The 24,139-nt window shown below is 50.0% G+C and overlaps 1 protein-coding gene and 1 pseudogene across 1 annotated transcript in view; one reads left to right on the top strand and one right to left on the bottom strand.

Moving 5' to 3' along the window:
- Positions 1 to 24,139, bottom strand: part of SMPD3 (sphingomyelin phosphodiesterase 3) — an 82,119-nt gene that overhangs the window by 49,556 nt on the left and 8,424 nt on the right. The window lies entirely within an intron of this gene.
- LOC113936031 lies at positions 6,301 to 7,991 on the top strand (annotated as a pseudogene).

Below are 24,139 nucleotides of genomic sequence, written 5' to 3'. Positions count from 1 at the left end.
GCCTGAGAGGACTCCAAGCCCCACAAATGGGAACTGGCTTTTGTTTCTTGATTTGTGTCCCCAAGTAGAACAGAAGGCGCAGCAAGGGCAAAAACCTGAAGGGGGAGGCCATGGCTCAGGGGTCCGGCCAGCAGGGGCGTGGCGGGAGATGAAGGAGCCCGGCGGTGGCCAGATCCTGCAGACATCAGATCCAGTGAGTGACAGGTCTCATTTGTGCTCTACAAAGGTCACCCCGGCTGTGGGAACAGAAGGGTTCAGAGGCAGCATGGCTGGGCGGGGGGTGGTCTTGGCCACCCAGGGATGTGGTGGCGGGATACAGGACATGCTGTATCAGGAGGACGGACTGCTGTCACACGGAGGGCTGGGGGAGAGGGGATCCTGGGAGGAGGTCCCTCGGGCCTGTGGCCTGGGCACCTGGGTGGATGGTGATGCCTCAGGAGGAGATGAGATGGGGGAGAGGTGGTATGGATTTGGGCATCAGTGAGGAGTCGGAGTTGGGCAGGTAGCCATTGACTGATGGAGGGACATCCGGGTGGCCCTGTCTGTCGGAGCATGGAACTCAAAAGTGCAGTTAGGGAGAGAGTCGAGCCAGAGATAGGAAAGTGGATGAGACCAGCACACTGGTAGCTGAAGCCAATGAGTGGACGAGATCCCATGGAGCGAGTACAGGGTGAGACCCAAAGAGGGCGAGGAAGGGAAGTTTCAGGAATCACTGGCATTCGAGTCTGAGGAAACAGACTCTGTGGAGAAGCGTAGGGAGTGGTCAGAGAGGTGTCTGGGAGAACAGGGGCTCAGGGGGACCCTGGGAATCTGCGGGTGGCGGGGGGTGGGGGCAGGACACAGCAGGGAGGATTGCTTTCGGGCTCGCGGCCCTGTTAACCCGGGCACACGGGAGAGAGATCCAGCCTGATCGGCAACGCCGAGGCTCAGCTGTGATTCCGGCCAGCTCTGCAGGTTTGCGGACGGTTTGTTTTCCTGACTAGAAGGTTCGGAGCGGGCTTCTTGGGGGTTTCCAAGAGATCCGTCAGCAGAAACTTTATCCACATCTTAAATTCTCTCCCTGCTAGGACCTTTTAACTGTAGGTCACCTGAAAAGTGTGACCACGGCTACTGGGTATATATTATTTTAATCCCAACTTGAAGAAACATTTATAGCTGACACTTGTTTTAAACGGCCGGAAGAGGTTCTATTTTGTGATCCTTTATACCCTTCAAATGAAGAGCCTCCTTTGAAAAGATCTACAAATTACCGGTACAAATCTTGGAGAGTCTACCTCTTTAGCTTTTTTTCTTTTGTAGGTCACAAGAGACCTGTCTTAGACCATTAGGGATTTAACGTGACGTCTGCTTTGCAAAGTGAAAGAGGGCAGTTTTTGGCTCGGATACAGCAGTTGTGCCTCCAAACGTGTCTAATGGCCTGATTTAGCATTAAAGCTCTGAAATAATTGATTATCCATGAGGGTAGCTATTTAGAGTTCATCTCATCAGACTCGAACCGACTGCACCTGTGCCGGCCGCCAGGGCAGCTAGGTGAGGCCAGGCAGAACCAAACGGAGTCGGAATGGGGCCCGGGATCCTGCGATTCCGCGAGGCTCCAAAACCAGGCCTCCATAAGTGACAGGTTGCTGTCACCACTGTGCGTGGGGAGCAGGCCCCTGCTGGGCCCAGGTCAGGGAATGAATATTCTCGTGGGGCTGCTCTGTCCTCCCTGCCTTTTCCCCATCTCGCGCTCCCTGGGCCTCAGAGCCGCAGCTGTCCCAGGCCTATACTCTGGGTCCCACACTTCCCTCCACGAGCCCTTGCAGCCTCCCCAGCAGGGTGTGCTCCTGGTCCCTCCTGACCCTCTCCTCCAGCGTGTCACTGGCAACCCGCAAAGTCTGGGTCGAAGGCCACGGCCTTTTTCTCCTAACCCTGGCAGGTTTCCTCTTACGGGCACCACCCAGCTCATTCCCTCATTCTGCCTCCTCGTCGTATGCTTAGCCAACAGTTTACCTTGGCAGGTTCACCAGGAAGCAATAATACTGCTAAAGCCAGGCGCTTGATGGACCTTGTGTTTCTGAAGTTCTGTGTGTGTGTGTAGGTAGGTGTGCCTTAGGTGGCCGTTGAAGTTTCCAGGCTGAAATTACTGCTGCCCTTGCTAACGAGCAGAGGCTCCAGCCCTGTCTACCCGGTGTGGCACGGCCAAGGCTAGGTTCCAAGGCCATCTTGGCTGGTCCTAGTGCCTGCCTTGTCCAGGCCTAGGTGGGAGGCCTGTATCCTTGGAGGATGCTTCAGCCCCCACAAGAGCTCTGGGGCTGGAGGGGTGCCTGCCTGGCTCAGTCAGTTGAGCGCCTGACTTGTGATTTTTGGCTCAGATCACGATCTCATGGGTAGTGAGACGGAGCCCAGGGTTGGGATCCACGTTCAGCGGGGAGTGTGCCTGAGATTCTCTCCCTCTGCCCCTCCCCCACTTGCTCGTGTGCATACACTCTCACTCTCCAAATTAAAAGAAAAAAAAAAAGCTCTGTGGCTGGAAAGCTCCCCACGGACTGCTAAGGTTCTCGGTCACAAACACTGTGCCCAAAGGCTCTTTGTAGTGGCTGCTGTGGTTTCTGCCTAGACCCCATCCTCAGGGCTGACACGTCCATCCCCCAGATGCTCTCACAGCTTTGTCCCCCCCCAGGGAATCGCCCTCCTCCGAGGGGAGCTGCCGCACTCAGGTTTAAGGCCCCTCCCGGAGGCTGGCCTGTGGTCACTGCTTGGTTGATGGAGAGGAGGGACTGAGGCTGGGCCCCTTGGCCTCCATCTGGGGCACCCCTGAGGGGCCATCTCAGCTCCTGAGTTCCTTGTCGAAATGCCGAGGCCTCATACAACCAGAGTCTGGCTCACTTTCTCTCTCTGCTCGATCTTTCCTTCCTTTCCTTGAACTGACTATCAAATCTGCACAGAAATTGGGTTCCCCAGTCTAAGCTGCCGTGAGCTAGCAGAGAGGGGCTGGGCGGGCCTACGGCCCCTCCCGTCCCTTCACTCCCCTCCCTGTCTCCACGCCTCCAGGGCCACCCCGGGCACCTGGGCTGCTGAGATGCCTCAGTTGTTCTATTGGTGCACTCCTTTGGTACACTCAAGCCTCCCTAAGAGGTCACTTGGGAGGCATTTGTTTGTTTTTGGACTTGAACTTAGGAAAAGTTGGGCCTTAGGTCTGTGTTTGATTTGTGTTTATGCTACCAGTGCCAGTGACTGGGGGGGTAGAGAGCGGCCTTTCTTTGCTTTGGCTGCTAGGAAGCTCAGAGCCCCTAGTAAGCTTCATGTGTTACATAACACCCTGTTGCCTTCTGAGTCCCCTTAAAGTACCTTTCTCACCGTTGTGATTTGTGGTGTTTTGCTGTATCACCCGGCTTCCTCTGAGCTGCCTCAGAGTGTTTGGGATGAGGTGGGCTACAAATGAGTAAACACAGGCAGCTGTAAGGGTGTGTTGTCAGAGAGACCCGGCTGCCAGTTACCAGCTCTGGGACATTTGCCAAGTCACAACTTCTCTAAACCAGAGTTTTTTTCAGCCAGGGAGTGGGCCTGATGCCTGCATCACAGAATTATTTTGAAGATACACAGTAAGCATGTGGCTGGTGCGTATCAAGGGCTCAATAAATGGTAGACATTAATAACAATGTTTTTCATAACATCCTGTTGCTCTCATGACTCTGCCCTACCACGTGGTGGGTCGGAACTTCTTCCTTCCTGGCACGTGCTGGCTGTCAGCCAGGATGCGTTTCTGGCCTGTTGGGTTTTACTTTCTTAAGGGAGAAAGGTGTCCACCCAGGCCCCCGCACCTCACGGCAGACCCTATGGGCCGGCAGAGGGACCAGTGGGGATGTTGGCTGATTGTTCATCCAGGCAGGTGGAAACACAATTAAAATGCCCATGACATAAATGAGCACACACTTGGCTGGAGGAAAACGAAAACTCAAACTCTTTATGCAAACCGAGCCTTCAGAAAATGAAAAAAAGTTTGTAGACGAGAGATCGGTGATGAGTAATTTAACCAAGACGATGTAAATCTAGGCCTTTGGCTACTTTAAATATAACCATCGGATATAAAAAGAATTGCACTAAATTTTTTAAAGCTGCGATCTTGCCTAGGGTGAGAGACTCACTTTCCCGGGAGGGCCATGTTCCCCGAAGGCAAGTGCGGAAGGCGCGGAACAGCACCCCTGTTACAGCGTCGCGTCCCCTCCAGGCAGCTGAGGAGGTTTTATGCATTTCAGCGCACACTGGCACCCCATATGCTGCCTGTTACCTTGCAAACCAGTTTAGAAACCATATTGGGACAGAAAAGCCCATGTCAAAGGGCAGGTGGCTTAGAAAAGCCTTTCTTTTGTCCATTTCTGTAGTCAGCCTGCCCCTGGCTCTGTCCCCTCATAAATGGCGCCTGGGCTTGAACTTTGGTTTTGAGCTCATCCAAAGATGGGTGTACCACTGGAATTCCTTGCCCTTTCTGGGGGATGAAGAGAGTTGGGAGCAGGGAGCCGTCCCTGTACCTGCTCTAGAACTGGACTCCAGAGTGCATCCTCTTTGAGGGGGGGCGGCGAGCAGGGGGTAGCATGAGGGCACAGCTGGGCACAGAGCAGCCCTGGTATGGTCTGTAGGGGTGGGCCTCAGGAAAGGGGGAGAGGAGCAAAGAAGTGAAGGGAGGTTCAGGTGCAGAGCACGCGTCTGGCTGGGCTGTTTAGTCCTGGAGGGCTGAGGGATCCTGGGCCACACCATTGGGCGGGAGCTGCCTCAGAGCTGCTGTGGCCACCGAGACAGGGAGAGGCTCACAGACGGTGGCTCTTGAACCCCTTTTTGCGGAGCACATTAATCAGTCTCAGGAGCCTTCCTTTGGGGGATCAGCCAGTGTAAGAGGGTAAGTGCCTGGGGGACCAGAGACCTCCTGCTCTGTCATCCACAGGCAGCCCGTAGCCTGTCGCATGTGGGGACAATGTCCCCCTCACTGCCTAAGCTGAGGAAGGGGGTGGGAGCCTGCAGTTTTCACTCTTCCTCAGCATCTATTGACTATTCTCCCTACAAATCTGTTGCCTACACATTTCCTTGCACCTCCAGAGTTCTGTTGAGTGAGAAAACCCACGCACTTCACCTCTATCTCCGTAACATTTTCTTCCCTTCCTATGGAAGACAAAAGTTCAAGGAAGATCAGAGACTCCCACACCCCTTGCCCAACAGAGCACAGAAGCCTCAAGGTCCAGTTTCCAAGCACACGGGCTGGTCCATTTACCCTGATGATGATGATGATGACGATCGTAATGAAGCACACAGTCTTGTTCCTAAAATGAGTATAATGTCTATACTGATAAAGGCAGCATCCGAAAGGGGAGGACAGAACAGACTTGGGAGCCAGACTGCCCTGGGCCCATTTCCTGGCTCCCTTTCTCACTAGCTATGGGAAACTGGAGGTCACTGGACTGCTGCTGCTTCCTTATCTATAATATGGGGCTCAGAGTAGCTCACTAGGGGAATGCCTGCCATGTGGTAATGTCCTTACCAGCTCTCGCTATTATTATTACTATTCTTACCCTGGATTTCGTTACTGTAGGCACTTGAGGCCTTTTCACGTGCTCTGTCATTTGAATCTGACAATCCTATAAGGCAGAGGGTGTGATGATGATTATTCTGCTGTGCAGATGAGGAAACTGAGGCTCAGAGAGGTTGAGGGACTGGCCCCAAGACACCCGCCTGCCGCAGAGTCGGCACGCTCCTCCACCTGGCTTGCCCTGGCAAGGCCGCACAGCCCAGGCCCCCAGGATTAAACAAGACGCTTTGCCATTACCTGGCAGGTCTCCCATTATCCCTGCTCAGCGGGGTGGGAGTTTTATCCCCTCTCCTTAGAGCATGGAGATAACAGCCCAGTGGGTGGAGTGGTTCCTGCATGGGCCGCCTCCTCCAGCTAAGCTGCTTTGGAGCCAGCTGATGAGGGCTGCTCTTCAAAATCATGGCGCATGGAGGCAGCTACTCACAGGCCACCCCACTTGGTGCCGTGGCAGTGATTAATAAGGGTAGTCTGTGTTCGGGTGAGGCCTCTCAGCTGAGGCCTCAGAGCACTTTGCAAGCATTAATTAAGCTTCAAGGTGGTGGCTCAGGTTGTGGGGGGGGCGCTGAATCCACTTTACATGTCTTTAGCTGATGCAGACAGAAACCAAATCACTCCACCAGTCAGCCACGGCCTTTGGCTCTGCCAGGCCCCCGTGGGCATTCCTCATCCCAGCGGTTTGGCCAAAATCGTTTGCAGAGAAAAGATTTCCTCACTTGTCTTTCCAGACCTCAAAAGAATAACTGGCCCTCAGAAGCCATTTCTCATTCAAGTTAGGAGCAAGCCAACATCTCCGTGGCTGGGCCCTGCCCGATGGCCAACCACTGGTCCGCCAAAGCTAAGTAGGAGCTAATGGAGCTCAGGCCTGCACCCGTCAGCATGTCAGAGCCTACAGCACCTGCACCTACACCTGGGGCCTTTGGGATCAGGCCCGTCCCTGCCATCCCAGCTGCACGGCAACCCCCAGCCCCTATCGCTTATCTGCTTCCCTCCCATCCCCAGCTCTGCCCGCACACATCACCACCTGCTTTCTGTGGTTCCGACAGCCTGCGGCTCATCGGGAGTTGTGAAGAGCCCGCATAACTGGGGTGAAGAAGGCATGCTCAGATTTGTGTTCTGCGATGAAAATTCAGGGAGATATGTATATGAGGTGAGGGAGGGGGAGGCAAGAGGCTGTGGGGCCACTGACTACAGCAATGAGCCAGGGGAGTATGGATGGAGCTCCGCTTGGCCATGGCAGCGGGGTGGGGAGAAGGGGCTTGAGGGGCATTTAGAAAGGAGATCGACAGATAGAACGCTCCGCTGCCGCTCCTGCCGCGACCCGCACTGCGAGCCAGCACCCCCGGCCCACAGCTCCGCCACCATGGAGGAAATGAATGAGTAAAGCAACATAGAGGAATTCGCAGAGGGATCCAAGATCAACGCGAGCAAGAATCAGCAGGATGACGGTAAAGTGTTTATTGGAGGCTTGAGCTGGGATACAAGCAAGAAAGATCTGACTGAATATTTGTCTCGATTTGGGGAAGTTGTAGACTGTACAATTAAAACAGATCCAGTGACTGGAAGATCAAAAGAGGATTTGGATTTGTGCTTTTCAAAGATGCTGCTAGTGTTGATAAGGTTTTGGAACTGAAAGAACACAAACTGGATGGCAAATTGATAGACCCCAAAAGGGCCGAAGATTTAAAAGGGAAAGAACCCCCCCAAAAAGGTTTTTGTGGGTGGATTGAGCCCAGATACTTCTGAAGAACAAATTAAAGAATATTTTGGAGCCTTTGGAGAGATTGAAAATATTGAACTTCCCATGGAGACAAAAACAAATGAAAGAAGAGGATTTTGTTTTATCACATATACAGACGAAGAGCCAGTAAAGAAATTGCTAGAAAGCAGATATCATCAGACTGGTTCTGGGAAGTGTGAAATCAAAGTTGCACAACCCAAAGAGGTATACAGGCAGCAACAGCACCAACAAAAAGGAGGAAGAGGTGCTGCAGCTGGTGGACGAGGTGGTACTAGGGGTCGTGGACGAGGTCAGGGCCAAAACTGGAGCCCAGGATTTAATAATTATTATCGAGGATATGGAAATGACAATAGCGCCTATGGTGGTGATCAAAACTACAGTGGCTGTGATCATACGGGGTACAGACGGGGATGTGCGGACTGCAGTGGCCAACAGAGCACTTATGGCAAGGCGTCCCGACGGGGGGGCGATCCCCAAAACAATTACCAGCCATACTAAAGGAGGACGTTGGAGAAAACAGGAGGAGACTGCTAAAGTTAACCCATCTTGCAGGACGACATTGAAGATTGGTCTTCCATTGATCTAAGATGATTATTTTGTAAAAGACTTTCTAGTGTACAAGACACAACTGTGTCCAACTGTATATAGCCGCCAATTAGTTTTCTTTGTTTTTACTCTGTCTTTTGCTATCTGTGTTATGGCTCGATATGGATTTGTGTTTATACAAATTTTATTTGTACGATTTCATGTTAAACCTCAAATAAATGCTTCCTTATGTGATTGTTAAAAAAAAAAAAAAAGAAAGGAGATCGACAGGGCTGGGTGACTACCTGGAGGTGAGGACGAGGGAGAAGGAGGAGACCTAGATGAAGCTCCTGGCCATCAGATCCACTCCACTGGGCATATGTGCCCTCTGTGTCTGGCCCTGGGCTTAGTAAACTTGTGACCTCCTCGGCAATGTTAGTGCAAACCATCTGCCCCAGAGATACCATGTCAGGTAGAACAGCCGAGCCCCAATGCTACTGACTTCACTATAATTTCCCAGGCACCATCCTTTCGAGTTTGACCAGGGAGGGAGGCCTCACACTCAGAGCTCAGCCTCCATTCCTGGGCCATGGATATTCCAAGGCACCACTGGGTTTGACCCACACAAGAGTCAGGGGTGGGGGTGGGCTCTTGTTCCCCACTTGGCCGAGGACACCAAGGCTCTGGGGTTAAGTGACCTGCCAGCGGTAGGCTGAATAGCAGCTGCTGAGAAAGGTCCATGCCCTAATCCCTAGAACCTGGGGGAAAAGGAACTCCGCAGATGTGATTAAGCTAAGTGTTCTGAACTGGGGAGCTTATCTGAGGTTATCCAGGTGGGCCCAGTGTAATCCCAGCAGGCCTTATAAGAGGGAGGCAAGAATGCCAAAGAAGGGGATTGCAGTAGAAGCAGAAAGTGATACACTTTGAAGATGGAGGAAGGCACAAGCCAAGGAATTCAGGCAAGCCCTGGAGGTTAGAAAAAGCAAGGAAATGGATTCTCCCCTAGAGCTTCCAGAGGAACTCCAACCTGGCGACACTTCGATTTTAGCTCAGCGAAATTGATCTTGGGCTTCTGACGTCCAAAACTATAAGATAAGTAACTGTAAGATAATCCTAGGCGTCCTCCGACTCTAACAGAAATCCTCAGTAGGAGGCACAATTTATTCTGGGCAGAGGAAAAGGTTTATTTTGATTCTGCAGAGGCCCTCACGGTTTCAGAATCAACCTCTTCCCTTGCCCCAGAGTGGGGAAGCCATAGACCCTGGGCCTGGTGGTCATAGGAGCTGTGACCAGGGTGAGGTGCTTGGGCAAGACAGAGGGAGAGCCCCCGGGCCTGGAGGGTATGGGAGGCAGAGGACAGGCAAGTGCTCCGAGGAGGAAAAGCAGCATTTTGCTATTGTCACCAAAGTGTGAGCCCCAGCTGCCAGGGGTCTGCAGTGAGGGGCCAACCAGAGGTGAGGCATTCCACCTCCTACTGAGGGTTTCTGTTGTAGTTTGCTGTTGCTGAAGATTTGGGGAGAAAGAGGGAACTCTCTCCTTGGCCACAGAGCTGAGGTGACTGCAGATTGCTCCTTGTGTGGTCTCAGTTTAACCTCCAGGGAACAGAGGGTGAAGGTCCGCCTCCTCCAGGTGGATCTGCCACAGAAAGAGGGGAGTGGAGCCGGGAGGGGCAGGGCTGCACAGGCTCCTCATGACAGTGAGGCCCCTTTCCACTTAAAATGTCAGATTCTCCTGGAAAAGGAAGTTTCTTTAACCATTGTACATATATACAGTTCTGCCCTGGTTTATAGGATTTTAGTTAAGATTGTGAACAGTCACACAGTCCTTAGGGGGCTTCGGGGTCATTTTCACCCCGATTTGTGGATCTTCACAACAACCTGAGGCAGATAGTGGTATCATCCCAGTTTGCATTTGAGGAAATGGAGGCTCAGAGAGATGATGTGTCAAGTTAGTTGTCAGCAAGGATTTTGACCCAGCTTTTCCTGCCTCCTCCTGGCCTTCCTTATGACCCAGAAGGGAGCTCAAAGATCAACCTGTTCACCCCTATTCTGTGACCTTGCTCTGTGAGGCCAAGGGCTTTTCCTGGCATACCACAGGGAGTCCACCAGCAAACTCGGTTGGGTGTATCTGTTCAGGGGTCTTTTTCCTGCACCCCAGACCTCTGCTTCAGGCCTGGATGTGGGGCCTTGGCCCACCCCATTGTTCACCCACCAGCCAGTATTTCCTAAGCTTGGTGCTCTTCGAGGCTCTGTGGGCAGCTCGGAGTACGGAAGAACAGACTGACACAGAACATGTCCTGGAGGCTGCCGTGGGTGGCTCCGGAGCCCAGCAGTGCCTCTGGGGATGCTGCAGGAGCCACTGGGGTAATGCCATCTAGGAGAGCCGGACTGGGAGAGGGAGCATCTAGAAGCCTCAGGAGGGGGTGGGAAGCCCACACTGAGGGTGGACATTGCCCAGAGTGAGCCAGTAAGAGGTTGAGGTGACCGAGGACTAAGGCTAGAACTGATGAGAGAGGACCTCTCCTATTCAAAAGAATTAGGCTGTTTGGGGTAGAGGCATCATGGGCAGGAGCCCTGTATGTCAAGAAGGTCTCCTCCAGCCAGAAGGTTAGAAGATTCCATATGAAGAGTCAGTGGCTGGGTTTACCCCAGAAAAAGGGAAGGGGTCCGGCTTCCTCATCTCTCCAAGAGCGGCTTTGGCTCCTGAAGCATACGGCATGAGTGGGGGGCAAACTCCACTGGATGCCATGCGGAGCAGGATGTCCCTAGGGAGGATTCAGAGTGGCTCTGCTGGCTGCTGGAGCAGATCTGGGATGGGAAGAAAGGAGGGCAGAGGCAGAAAGGTGGAGGCCCCACGGAAAGCATCCAGTCCTAAGCTCTTCGGATTGTTGTTAGAGCTGCAAGAGGATGAGGGTGGGTGAACCTAGACACTGGGAGGCTGGTGGATCCTCCGTATCCGGCCAAGGCCCAGCCCAGGCTGGTGCTGAGTCGTGGGCATCTGGAGAACGAGCAGCAGCGCGGAGAGAGAGGGAGCTAGGGAGCTATACGCCGCCCAGCGGGGAGGCCCCTGGGTTTGCCGGTCTTCCTTTCCTGTGCTATGCTGCAGGGAAGCCAGCACACATGTTTCCTTGAGGACGATGACATACGCTTAGCACAGAGGCTGGCAGGTGAAGGGTGCTCAGAGGGGTGCTGAGTGAGTGAGTTGGACCAAAAAGGGAACAGAGGCCCGTGGTCTTCATAGTGGGCCAGGTTTTCCTCAAGAAAGATAAACTTCAGAGAGTAGAACAAAGGTGAAAAAAGAGTAGAGGTTCTATTCTAGACTATCTTATCTCTTGCACTATTAATAATCCTGCCCCAGTTTTGCAAACTGCGTAGCATTGTTCTCCACAGGATCTTTATATGATCAGCCATCCAGTCAACATGTTTGCTGATCGTCTACTAAGGTTTCACGCAGAACCAGGCCCCATGAGTGCCAGACACAGGTGCACCCACAAAGAAATGACTGTTGATTCAATAACCTCATTTGATCTTTGACAACCCCATTCTTTATGTCGTTATGGGGATGGGGCCCTGGAAGAAGAGGAAACAAAGGGTGGTAAGCCGGCTGGCCAAGGTCATGCAGATAACCAGTTCATGACCATACAAAGCCGTTCCTCTGGGTCTACCGGATGGTGACCTCAAGCTGACCCTGGCTGGCCTAGCAGCTCCCCACTACTGTTTGGCTCTTACAGAAGTGACTCACGGACAGGGGTTTCCAGTGGTAGTTACTAAATATCTGAGAGAGAGACATGTTTCATAAAACTGTGAAGCAATGAAAAGCCCTTAACAATTGATTTAAAATCCATTTGGCAAGGCACTAGCACCAAGAATAGAAATATCCCCAAGAGGCCAAGGGGCCAATCTCCACTCCTCATTGCCATTTCTGTCACTGTACTCATTTTCCAGTCCTGACCATGTGCGTGCATTTAATCTCTCACACGGACCCAGGCCTCAAGCCTGTGCTGTTTGACAGTTTATCAATAACAAGACCCATAACTACATTTATGGGCTGCTGCTCTGCCAGGAACCTTATATTTGCCCATTGAATCCTGCCATCAGTCTACTTAGGTTGATAGGATTATTCCCATTTTACAGATGAGGAAGCTGGACCATCCTAGGGACATTCAGCTCCTAGGTTTTATTTATTATTTTTTTTTTCTAAAGATTTTATTTATTTGACAGAGAGAGAGAGTGAGAGCAGGAACACAAGCAGGGGGAGTGCGAGAGGGAGAAGCGGGCTTCCCTTGGAGCAGGGAGCCAGATGCGGGGCTCAATCCCAGGACCCTGGGATCATGGCCTGAGCCGAAGGCAGACGCTTAATGACTGAGCCACCCAGGCACCCAGCTCCTAGGTTTTAATCAGAGATTTAAGCTCAGGTCTGTTGGATCTAAACAAAGATGGTCTTCCCACTGCTCTGTGGTTACCAAACTTGTAAGTGACAGAGAAGAGCCTGGAAAAACAGTGAATGCATTTAGTGAAGATGTCAGGACCCTGAAATACCTTGAGGCCCTGGGCAGCACTGTTCACTAAAACTCTCTGCAGTGATGGAAATGTTCTGTATCTGTTATCCAATATGGTAGCCACAAGACACACATGACTATAGAGAACTTGAATTGTGGCTAGTGTGACTGAGAAACTAGATTTTAAATTTTATTTAACTTAGCCACATGTGGCTGGTGGCTATTACTGGACCATACCAGACGTAGTGCTATGGGCAGAAACCAACAGGATGACTCTGGGTCAGGATATGTGCAACTCTTGCCTTTGAGTCATAGGAACAGGACAGGGAGCCCAAAATAACTGGGGGACCCCGACACTGTGTGCTCAGGCCTCAGTATGTGAGCTCTGTGCAGCCCCCTCTACATTTGGGAGCTGAGACATGAAATCAGACAAAGGAAGGAGGGAAAGAGTGTGTAAGGCAGAGGGGAGGGATGGGGCTTGGAGAGTGGGGGCAGGTATAAGAGGGGTTCACCTGAGGACCCCATCCCTAGTTCCCTGTGCTACAGCCCCAGAAATGCAAAGGAAACACGTCTTCAGAGAAAGACCTCAATGCCAGTAAATGGGCCTGCCCCAAAGGAAGCACCTTCCTGTCCTTCTGCTGGATGCCCTCGACTTCCCGTGAGCCTGTGACCACTTTTGTCTGCTTCCTACTTCTTGTTTGCCTTGGAGCATCCAAGCAGCCTCTGCCTCATCCTGGGAGCAGGGAAACAAACATCACCGTGGAAACAAAAGCACTTGACTCCACTTATAGCGGCTAGCGGCCCAGGATTTTCCAGCCTGAAGGCCCTTTGCTTCTGTGAGCATTGCCCAAGAAGATCTGACCATGGAAAAAGACATTAGGAAGCTGAGGGCAATAAACTGTGATCAGAAATAAGAAGGACAGGTCCCTGACGGGGCATGGAGGCCACAGTTCGAATAGGATGGTCGCACAGGCTGCCTTGAACCTCAAACAGCTCTCTCCCTCAGTTTGCAAATTGAAAGCACCCTTCAGCCCATTGCCACCCTGCACTGCAGGTGTGGGGGAGCAGGTGCAGAAGCAGAAGGGCCTGGACAACTTGCTCCAGAGGAGGCTTCTTGCCTTGGGCTTTCAAAGGAGAGGGTGGTTTTACCCTCTTGTCCTCCTACTGTCTTGAGGCCAGACTTCAACGGGCAGGGGGTGGATAGCAGAACCGGTCATAGGGAGAAAGGGCCTTTCCAGGAAGTCATGCTGTGAGGTGGGATATGTAATCCCTTCTTTTCCCTTCTGATTCTGGAAGAAGAGTAAGCTTGGGAGGTTTGCAAGAGGCAGTTCCTGTGGTCCCCACATCACAGAGCCCTCCATCTGCACCTGAGCCTGGACTTGGGAAAAGGGGTCATACTTGATCCCTGCCTGGAAGAGAAAGGCATATATGGCCAGCGATGGCCACGACGTGGTGTGTCCAGAGAGCCCAGAGGAGGCCATGATCCATCAGGTTCTCGGTTCTGGGAACTACTGTACATCACAAGTCCCAGCGCACAGTAGTGGCTGTGGCTGGAGGAGCCTCAGTGGTAGAACCAAACCCGGCTGCCCTGGGCGCTGCTCCTGGGCAATGACCCCTCTCTGAAGGCTGCACATTTGGGGAGCAGATATGGGTGAGGGTCTGGGTCATTGTTGTGTTATGAATCTGGAGTTGGTCCTGGCCCACCAGGTACTCTGAGGTAGGGTGCGTGGGAACCCTAAGGCTGGATTACTGATGACCTGGATTCAAACGTGGACAAAGTCAAGGCCTATCTGCTTTCCTGTCAGAGACAGTGGGCTCAGCCCAGGCAATCTGTCTGCCAGCTCCCGTACTCCAAGTAAGGCTCATTGTAATCAGGGCTTCCAGAGCCAGTCTGAGCTGTATGAGGGCTGGTTCATGCTCTGTGCTCGGGCAGTGTTCTGAATAAACAAGGAGGGCTCTGTGGCCAATGACCAGGGAGCTTTGACTGCTCCAGCACCACTGGTGTAGGGCTGGATTTCCTGAGAAGGACCTGGGTAGGTTGGAGGACAACGGGCCTCAAGGCTACTAAATTGACTCTAGGAGAACAGTGGTTTCCGCTCTCAGCAAGAGCTTGGGGCAGGAGAAAGGAGCTGGAGGTACATGTGATGGGCACCACCGGCCCTTCTTCCCTGGCCTGCAGTGTAGCACAGCCAGGTTAGCCCAGGTGGGGAGGAGCCCAGGGCCGACGCCGGCCTGGCCTGATTATCCTTGTCAGCAGCAAGCCCCTATGAGCCCTCTGGGCTATGCCGTTCTCTGTTCTTTTCCAAATGAAGGGGAACCAGTTCTCTGGACCAAGCAGTGGGCCTTGTCTTAGGAGAGGGGAGCGATATCCGGGTCTGCAGTGAGGCAAGGAACCTAAAGTGGGGCCATGCTTCCAGTTTGAGTGTAGAGGAGGTGACCCTTGAGGTCAACTTTGACTTGAGAGCAGCAGAAGCTGCCTAGCCCCTCCTCCCCCACCTGTCCCTCTCCCTTTCCCCTTCCTCATTCTTCCCAGGGATGCCTGAGAACATTTTCCAGAGAGAACACCTGAGTCTCAGCAGAGCCCACCATGGGGCCTTCTGTGAATATTTGGTACAGAAGCTTCCTCCTGCCTCCCCAGTCATGCTTTTTATCAACTGCAAGGCCAGGGCCACGGGTTGTGATTCTGTGGAGAGAATCAATTTCATAGATGTCAATAAACTAAGAAGAGGATTAATTCAAACTCTGAGGCTGAGCATGACAGCTATTTTGGGTCAAGTCCACATTTTGTCCCTGAGTGGACTCTGGCTTCCGCAACCTTTCCCGAGTTCAGCTCCTCAGCCTTTTGAGTTCAGTGCACTGAGTTTGGCCATGTGCCTATGAGGAAGCCTTGGATGCCTTTCCATTCTTGGGGCCTTTCCCCACCATCTCCTGCTGTTCGTTCATTGTAAAAAGCCACATAGAAGAGAATTTAGAAACACATCAGGCAGATTCCCACCCCTCTCAGAGCAATCGATTCTCTTCGGCCTTCCCCTTCGATCTGGGTCCATGTGTGTGATGGCTGGACAAGGACACTCGCTTTATGGTCTATTTATTCAGTTAATGTTAGCTGTGTCTCCATGTGGCCTTTGAGTCTTTGAGCGCATCATATCCAGTGGCTGCAAAATGTCGTGTCAAGTGGATAGACATGCATTATTTAATCATTTGCCTTCTGTGCACATTGTTGCTGGAAGCTAGGTCACCTGACCTGATTTTGGCTCATAATGCACATTTGCTAGTGCCAGTGCAGGAAGGCACAAAAGTAGGGCCAGAATTTAGACACATTTATTTATGAAACATTTATTAACTGTCCGCTAAAGACAAGGAACTGTACCAGAGAGAGGGTGAGGTTTGGTGGGAGTGGGGGGAGTAAGAAAATGTGGTCCTAGATACCCAAGTGCTTGACTGGGGCCAGGAGAAGGGCCTCCAGGTCTCACAGGTTGAGGGGGGATGTTAGGGCTTGTGAGTCCCAGGGAAGTTACAATATGTCTGGTTCTGAGAAACTAGGTTCTCAAACAGTTGGGACTTGTCTTTTAGACATTGGTGCGTTCCCATTTATTTGCCACTGATGATAAAGTAGTCAAGTTTGGGACTAATTTACCTTAAAAAACAAATAAGCAAAGGTTCTAGGGGCTTTTCCTAATATCGCTTCCATTTTAGTCATGTGCCTTTGGATGTTTCTTGAGTGGGAGGGGAAAGGATGCGGAAGGAGAGCTGTGTGGCTGGGAACTGTGGGAAATGCAGGAGTTTTCCCCAGAATGACTCACATCCATCACACACAGCAGTGGGGTCACAGAGGCTAAAAACCACTACTTGGTAGGAGAAAAACTGCTAGGTTTCCTGAGCTCCTGCTGCAAGACACACTGTACTAGGCACTTTACATAGGGAAGCGTGATTTTCTTTACAACAGTATTTTAAGGTAGGTATGATTCTCTTCACTTTATTTATGGAGTTTGCAAATTAGGAGAGTTAAGTAACTTGCTAGAGGAGACTTAGCCCTACCTCTTCTCTAGAGCCAGGTGGCTGCATAGTATCTCCTGAATCCCTGTTTCCAAAGAGTGGTCTCCTGTATGTTTGCCTTTGAAAACAAAAGGGTAACTGGAGAGAACCCAGACCTAGGAATGCAAGAGAAATTGTATGTAATAATTTTAGAAAGCTCTCTTAAAGTAATTTACTTCCCATAAAGAATAGGTACTTAGAGCTGAGATTGATAAGAATATATGTTTAGGGTTAGTAGTTAAGTTTATTTTGGTCATTTTCAAAAGAAACTGTACCTTAAAATTAACATACCACATCAGTGGGCTAGGAACCTGATCTCAACCTCACTCTTTCTGCTGGTAGATTAAAGACTTGAGGGTATTTACAGACTTTCTGTTCTGCCCCCAAAAGTCAGGAGGCCAGACCAGAAGCTCCTGCCTAGCAAATTTCAGTGGTAGAGCGGGATCTGTCCGCTGAACCAGGAGCTGGATGTGTGTGGTGGGCAGAAGGAAATTTGAGGGATCCTGTGTGAGCATTCCAGGGGCCAAGGCAGTCTGGGCCTGGTTTTTAAATTTGACTTTGATGTTTTTCTTGATTACTGCCACAATCCTAATTCATCGTCCCATACATCAGAGCTGTAGGTTCTGCTTTCAAATGGCATACGGAGAACTATGCTCAAGGTGCTGATTTATCTAATTCTTTCATGGAAACCTTCTTCTACCTCTCACCGTGGATGCTCTACATGCTCTCATCACTACCCCTTGGGGCATCCTTGCTTCACATTCAATCCCTGTGCCCTGTGCTTGGAGGGGCTTCACTAACCGTTTCCTCTGCAGGCATGTCCCCCATGCCTGCCCCCGCATCTGGGTTGACATCCAGTCTGCAGGCTGATGTACACCCTTGAAACTCTGTGGTGAATTTGGGGCTAGAGATGCATTCATGAGCCCTTGGCATATAGAGGGGAGCTGCATCCCTCTCCCAGAGTAGGTGAGGTCAGCAGGGGCATGGGCGGAGGGGGAAAAGCAAGGAGACCAGGGTCTGTCTTGGGGAAAACCACAGCTGAGCTGTCAGTGGAGGCTGGAAGGGTCATAAAGCCACAGTAGAAGAGAAGGAAGTGGAATTGGGAAGACAAAGGTGCCCCAGGGTTTTGAGGAGGGAGTGACCAGGTGGGTTTAGAAGGGCCAAGAGCCCCAGGCTGTGTGGGGCCTGCTGGGATTCCTGTCCGCTGTTCTTGTTAATTTTATCCAAATCTTCAAAATCATAAATCCTGTGTGATGGGGATGAGTCTGAAACTATTTTTTTAGTTCACTTTTTTTAAACTCATAGAATATTATATGATCATTAAAGAACCCTGGAAGAAAAAGCGGAAAGAAATTTTAAAATACCTAATTTCAAACTTTTCTGAACACACCAAATGTCAACCTTTTGGTATATTTTCTTTCAGTGGCTTTTCAGTGGCTTAGGGTTATTAAAGCTGTGATTAGAATTATACTGTATATATAAATCTGTACTCAATTTAACATTTATATCCCAAGTATCAATCTATGATGGTCTTTTAAAACATGGCAAACATCATTCACACGGGAACAAAGTTCAGCACTCGCCTTCAATCCTGTTCAGAAAATTACTCCTTTCTGCTGTTATACATGTTCTGGCTACTAGATGTCAGGTACTGTGAGTAGTACGTAAATTTATGCCCGCAACTGTCTTCATCTCGTATTTCCAACAGCAGTGGGTTTTGCCTCAAGTGTCCTGATGCTAAAATCCTGAGTGTACAAATGTTCAGAACAGTTACGCTTTCACAATTACTCCTATGAATATAAAATTGCCCTTTTTATCCTGCCTGATGCTACTTGTTGCCTTAAAATTGTGCTTTGTCTGATATGGCCACTCATGCTTTTGCTTTTGTTTGCATTTACCTGGTATAGCTTTGCCTACCCTGGCATTGTTTTATTTTACGTGAGTCTCTTGTATTTATTTAATCTGGGAGCCTTTGTCTTGTAACAAGGGAATGTTAAATACTCACTTTTATTGTCAGAACCATTTTGGGTAGCCTCCTGTCATCTTGTTTTGTGTTTTCTGCATTTCCTTTCTTTTCTGACTTTTGCGCCATAGCAGATTATTTCTTTTATCTTCTGCAGTGATTTGGACGGGAGACATCTTGTTTCTCACTCCACTGATCTGCATTCTATTGCCTCCAATGAATGTTTTGATTTGTCTCTGTGTTTGGTTTCTAAGCAGCTCTGCTTATCTCAGCCTGGCCCCTTCTCATCTCCTTTTGGTGGAGGCAACATCTGCAGAATGGTTTTAAAGGTCCTCTGTAGTTTTTTCTTTGTTTGCTCACTCTGGGAAGGGAGTCCTGCATAGGTGCCCATTGGTGCTTCCTGCAAGATAAAGGGACCATCCAGGCCCCAGTCAGGGGGCAGGTGTGTTTGGGGATGGTGAGGGGGCGAGGCAGGAAGTGTCCCCACCACTGCCTGCGGAAGCCCCCAGGAAGAGGTGCCTGCTGGCCCTTAGCTGAGAAAAGCAGCCTGAGCAGCCGTGGTCCCAGGTGGCAGGGCTGAGCTCTCTGCAGAGAGATGGTCCCAGGGCTAAAGGACCAGAGTGAGAGTGGATGGGGGACTGGAGCTGCCTGGGTCTTGGCTCTGGCCTAGAGACGTGGTTCAGAGCCTGATAGGCTCTGCATGAAATTTCCTGGGCACATGAATTATTTGAAAAGAGGCTTTTTAAGACTTTTTAAGATTTCAGTGAGAGCTTTTTCAGTGCTTCCATTTGTCTACTCTCTTAACCAGGTATTGCTCTAATGTGTTGTATATTAAAACTCTCTCTATGGGGCAATTAAAAAGCTTTAAACAACTTGCTTAAATTAAACACTCTGGCATTTTTTTCATTTATGCAAGATAGTTGCTCCTCTGTGTCCCCAACACACAGGGGCCAGTTCTGGGGAGGCCTTGCCCCAGCCACACACAGGGGAAAGGTCGGGTGGGGCTGGCTGGGGAGGACTGCCTGCCAGGACCAAAGAAGGTCTCCAGAGGGAGACACAGGCCCAGCAAAGATGTTCTTTTCTTTCTTTTTTTCCAGCTTTATTGAGATATTATTGACATATAACATGCAAGTTTAAGGTGTACAACGTGATGATTTGATATGAGAGTATATTGTGAAATAATTACTACAGGGCTTTGTCTTCTTGAAGGGCCTGGAGACAGGGGTGGGGCTGGCCTGCCACCACTGATCCTGCATCTAACCAGGCCAAGGCTTTCCAAACAGTGGCCTCAGACCTGCCGGAAGGGCACAGGGCAGTGCATACAGGGATAGAGTGAGGGGGCCAGCCTGGCTTCTGCAGATGGAGGGGAAGCCAAATAGTGACTTACGAGAGCTAGACCATTTCCGCTGGCCACTAAAGGCTGACCCCTCAAAAACGGCAAGTGTCTCCAGGACCAGCATCTCAGCTGATCCTCTGGAATCCCTTGGAACATTTCAGCCAGAGTCAAGAGGGTCCAGACAAGCTGGTTCCCAGGAGGCCTTGGAGCTAGGACAAGTCCAGGCCTTGGCCACTGAGATCAAGGTTATCACTCTAATCTCCATGCCACTCTAGGCCCACATGGTCAAGATGACCACTACCAAGCCCTTGGAGGACCAGATGGGTAAACTGAGCTCCAGAGGTGTAGATGATATATCCAAGGTCACTCTACAGGCCAATCCCAATTCTCTTCAGTGTCTCAAAATATCCACACTTCTATGTGTGTTTGTGTAAACCCCCTGACTCAGGTGTTAACATCTGGGTCAAAAGTGTGTGTGTGTGTGTGTGTGTGTGTGTGTGTGTTACCACACCCCCTTTGCCCCTGTCAGTTAGTCGCTCCTCCTCTGTGCTTCTAGTACTCTCTGCTCATCCCCCCATCATACCACTTACTTCGCTGCACTGCAATTATCTGTCTGTGTTTGTCCTTCCAGGAGGCAGTACCTAAGGGCGGGGACTTTGTGCTGCCCTTTGTATACAGTAGACCAACATGAATTTTGTTAAATGAATGTTGATGAATTCCTAATTCCACCCACTACACATAGGTTACAGTGGTTTGGTCCAATTAAATGTGCAATCCTTTTCTGATCCATTAGTGTAAAATTATGTTCTTCTGAAGGTTAGCAACTGAAAAATTATTTTGCTCAGCATTCCATCCCCGTGGGGAGCCTGGCTGCTTGGACCACACTGCTTCATGGATGCTCCTTGTGGCCACATGCTCTAATTGCAGGCAAAGGGTCTCCAGAGTGGGTCTTTCAAATGAAGCATGTAAAGGAAAATATTTTTACTGAGTGTATACCCAACAAGTTTCTGCAACATACCAGCCTCTGCCTCCTTCACCTTCATGCTGCTACCTCAGACACCACAGCTGGACCTGCTCAGACTTGATGTGAGATAAGGTTGGCAATATAAGATCCCAATTTGGCTCACCTGCTGGGCTACCTTATTCCAGAGGTATGAGGAAGCACCTAGAAGGAAGCATCATGAGGTGACCACATTCATTTACACATTTCCTACAGTGCATTCCTTGTTCTGTTTTGGAATTGCCTAACCCCTAAGGATAGGCACTGTGTCTCATTTACTTCCATCTCTCCAGTGCCTGGCACAAGGCTTAGCACACAGTAGTGTTAAGTACGTGAGCAAGCTGTGAACACTTGCTGAGCACCTACTGTGTGCTAGGCCCTGGGCTGGGAGCTGATCATAGGAACATCTAAAAATGGACCCTTGGGATCAGAATGATCAGGTAAAAGGGACCTGGCTGGTAAAGGTATTCTGAATAACCATGGCTATGCTTTCTGATGCCCAACCACTCGAAACATCCGTATTATTATTTATTATTTTGATTTCCCAATTTGATTTTATTTATTATTATTATTATTTTGATTTCCCAATTTGATTTTATCCTTCAGAAGTCACCATTCCTCCCTGTTGTGTTCAGTGTTTGACACACATTAATCGTTCCTGGGGTCAGTGGCCACAGGAGCCTTTAACATTCTATTACCCAAGTGTTTGTCATTTCTCATTAATGGTATGTTTAAAATCCCCAGGCACTTTTTCCTGGATAACTTGTCAAAATCTCTGTGGCCTTGCCGACCTGTTTATTTATCCTTCCAGAACTGTGGAGGGCATCTGGAACCCTAGCATGACTTTCTAGAGAAAATACAGTGTGGCACCATGGTCTCTTTCATTCTCTATCATCTTGCACATCAGAACTCCTTTACTTGTCAAGGGGCTCTCTCGTGGCTGTGAAAGTCCCCTCCCCATTGCCTCACACCCTTCACAGAACTGCAGGGGACTCTCCGAAAAAGCCCGCCCTGTGCCCCTCTCCCTTCCTGCCTTTGTTTTCCATTGTTATCAGAAGCGTAGCCATGGAGAGAAACCTGGTGGTCAGCAGCGACTGCAGCCATTAGAAAAGACAGATTTTTCTTCTAACGCCCCTAAGGAGCATGGGGTCTGGTTTCTAGTCCCTGCAGTTTGCAGAGAAACAAGCACAATTAATTCACGATGGCAGAATCTGAAAAATTTCATTTTGTGAAATGAGCTCTCCACAAGAGAGGGGGCGACTGGCTGACAGGTGCTCAATCCAAGAAGGACTATGGGATTTGCAATGACCCTGACTCAGGCCCTCACAGCAGCCACCCTGGCGGGCAGCTACTCAGGCAGGGGTGTCACTGGGAAATCCTGGATCAAAGGATAACACTGCCTGCTTCCCAGAACACAGAGAAAAGGACTCAACCCAGTGAGCAAGCCTTCTGTCTCCCCCACAGAAAAAGTCCTTCTAAGCTTTTTGCCTGAGTTTGAGCATTGCAGCTGTGTTTGGCATCTGTGTTCCTGGTAGCCCATGCTGCCTACCACTTGACACAGGCAACAGTGCTGGTAGCTGACCTCCCACCCTTCTACTGTCTAGGGCTTTTGTGAAGACCAAATGAAAGAAAAGGCTATGCACATTTTTGGAAAGCAGAGAGCAGGGCCAGGCGTGCTGGCTTGTGGTGCCGTCTGGCCACGCTCTCCTCAAACTCTGGCTTTGGGCATGCTTGGTCACCTGCTCCACACGGCAACTGTATGCCCAAATTCACTGAGCTGCCTCAAATTGGTGCTTTCAGATTTCACATCCCCTCTTTTGCCTATTAACTTTTTTGGTTTTCTAACACTTGTTAGCCTGATATCCAAGGCTTTCCAAACCCTTATTTCTAAACATCTGTTTCCTATTGAAAACCTCTTCTCCATTTCAGGGCCCCCAGAACACATCATTGGCATTCCCAGCGCCGTTCATTTGCTCACAGCTTTTTGCTGCCTTCCCTCTTCTCGGTACTCACCGCTCAGAGCCTCTCCATATTGTACCCACTCTTGAAGACCAAGCAGAAGACCTCTACACAAGCTAATCAATGAATCCTCTTGCCCTCTTTCAAAATAACAGTCATTGGGTTCCTGTTGACCTTGAACCAGGGAGGTAGTGATCACAGTGGTTAAGAGAAGGTTTTGCGGTCAAATTGCCTGGGTTGGGGTCCTGGTCCCACTTCTTACTGCTTGTGTGACCTTGGGCAAGTTAAAGTACCTGAGCGTTGCTTTCCTCAGCTATAAAATAGGGATAATAATGGTATCTCTTTTATGCATATAAAGTGCTGAGCGCAATGCCTGATGGCACGGTGAGCATTCAGTAAAGGAAGGTTAGTATTACTCTTAAGAATTTTCTTAGAAGTTGGCTTGTAGTGGCCATAACAGCCCAGGGAAAGTAGATTTTATTGCCCCAGATAAGAAAAATGAGGCTCAGAAAGGTTAAAGCACTTGCCCGAGGCCACACATTGGTGGTGAAGCTGAGATTCAGATTCAGGTCTGTCTGGCTGGGATCCATAGCTTTAGCCAACTGCCATAGACAACCCGCCTTAATCAGGCTTCTTGTGCTTACTTCAGCACTTGTTCCTTGGTTCACTCTGCGCATTGGCATCTCCCTTCTCCACAGCCAGACCCTGGGCTCTTGCAGAGCAAGGTTTTTCAAAATGCACCATTCTGTATTTGTTGAGTGAACAAGAGGGAATGGGTGGGGAAAATGCATTTTAAGATCAGAACTTATCCCAAGAGAACTTAATACTGGTACTTAAGTCCTTGGAAGTCACGGGTCTCTCAATAGAACCATGGGTGAGCCTGCCTCCCAGATCTTCCCCACCTCAATCCCCCCACCACACTTTGACCCTGGACATTTGACTATGTTGCTTTCCTGCCAAAATACTTCCAGGGATCCCCACACTTGCTGTGTAACTGGTCTGAGTGTTTTCTCTAGGGTCCAACATGCTTTGTTAACATAACTCTTCACTAAGCTTAACATACATTTCTTTGGTCCAGAAAGCAAATTTTTGGAAGAGGAATAGATATTCAAGGACAGCAGCAATGTGTTCCCTCAGAGCTGTGCAGTGAGTGGACCCTCGGTCTGCTCTAAGAGCCAGGAGAACATGGTTCTCCTGGGGCTATGGTTTCTAGATTTATGCCCCCTTTATTTTTAAAGCAAAACTGCATGTAAAATGCTCTAAACACTAGGTCAGAATGTCAGAACTTCAGGAAAAATATGATGGAGAACAAAGCCCATTTTGCTGCTTGCTTTACTATCCCAAGAAAGAAACCTCACATGTGTTAATGGGACAGAGAGAAGAATATGAAAGATTGTATAGGATGCCCAAAGTTACTGAGATCCTACATTTTGGTGTAGACACAATCAGATGAAACTGTCCTTTCAACCTCCTCAGGGACCAAGCAAAGATGGGGAATGTCGCAGTGAAAATGTAGAAAAAATCA

The sequence above is a fragment of the Zalophus californianus genome, chromosome 17, assembly GCF_009762305.2.
Source record: "Zalophus californianus isolate mZalCal1 chromosome 17, mZalCal1.pri.v2, whole genome shotgun sequence".
In the NCBI taxonomy this organism is placed as follows: Eukaryota; Metazoa; Chordata; class Mammalia; order Carnivora; family Otariidae; genus Zalophus; species Zalophus californianus.
This window is presented reverse-complemented; position numbering and strand designations above follow the sequence as displayed.